Source organism: Impatiens glandulifera, chromosome 9 (assembly GCF_907164915.1).
Source record: "Impatiens glandulifera chromosome 9, dImpGla2.1, whole genome shotgun sequence".
NCBI classification, from domain to species: Eukaryota; Viridiplantae; Streptophyta; class Magnoliopsida; order Ericales; family Balsaminaceae; genus Impatiens; species Impatiens glandulifera.
The window spans coordinates 19,524,435-19,525,352 of record NC_061870.1 but is presented as its reverse complement, the minus strand read 5'-3'; the positions used below and the strand labels follow the sequence as shown (position 1 = coordinate 19,525,352).

The following is a 918-nucleotide window of genomic DNA, read 5'->3' as shown; positions in this document are numbered from 1 at the left end:
TATATATTTGGACTTAGTTTGATCTATTCATTAAACTTTTAATAAGTTCTAACAATTTTTTTCTAACAATTTTTCCCTTTTTGATTATTTATAATAATTATTTAAACTTGTAATCGTTGGCCGGTTTAAAATTAACTTACTTAATTTTTCTAACATAGTGGAGTCTTGATAGCCTATACCAAGTGAATTATACATGATTCTAAGAACACAATGATTGAAGTTGACGAATATAATAGTGGGGTCTTGATAGTCTATCCTAGTGACTAAATTTTGTTTTACGTTCTTACACTCTTCTTAAACTAACAACTTACTCATATATACACATTTAGTATGATGTTGTAAAGATCGACATTCCACATTCGTTATTATATATTTGTAGGAGATAAGTTTATCTCTTAGAAATAAAATATGTTTGTTTTATTTAACATTAGCTGGAATAGCTCATTTGGTTAGAGTGTGTGGCTGTTAAGCACAAGGTTGGAGGTTTAAGCCCTCCTTCTAGCATTTAACTTCTTTTTTGTTTCGTTAAATTGTTATCTAGGATTTCAGATCATCATATTATATCTACTATGAACTGATATGAGAATTAACATTGAAAAATAATAAAGAGAGTTATTTTGTCCATTTTCAAAATTAATAACTCGATTCTTATAAAGAATGCAATGATATTTAAAGTTGACGAATATGATAGTGGAGTCTTGATAGCTTATCCCAGGTGAATTATACTTAATTTTAAGAGGGTTATTTTGTCCATTTTCAACATTACTAACTCGATGATATTTGAAGTTGATGAATATGATAGTGGAGTTTTGATATCCTATCCCAAGTGAATTATAATTAATTTTAAGAACACAATGATTGAAGTTAACGAATATGATATTGGGTCTTGATAGTCTATCCTAGTGACTAAATTTTGTT

At 27.7% G+C, this 918-nt stretch overlaps 1 non-coding gene across 1 annotated transcript; it reads left to right on the top strand.

Annotated features, from left to right (window-relative positions):
* Positions 1-430: 430 nt before the first annotated feature.
* On the top strand, positions 431-504 carry TRNAN-GUU. The gene has a single exon. It is a non-coding gene; the product is annotated as a tRNA-Asn (tRNA).
* The last annotated feature ends 414 nt before the right edge of the window (positions 505-918 follow it).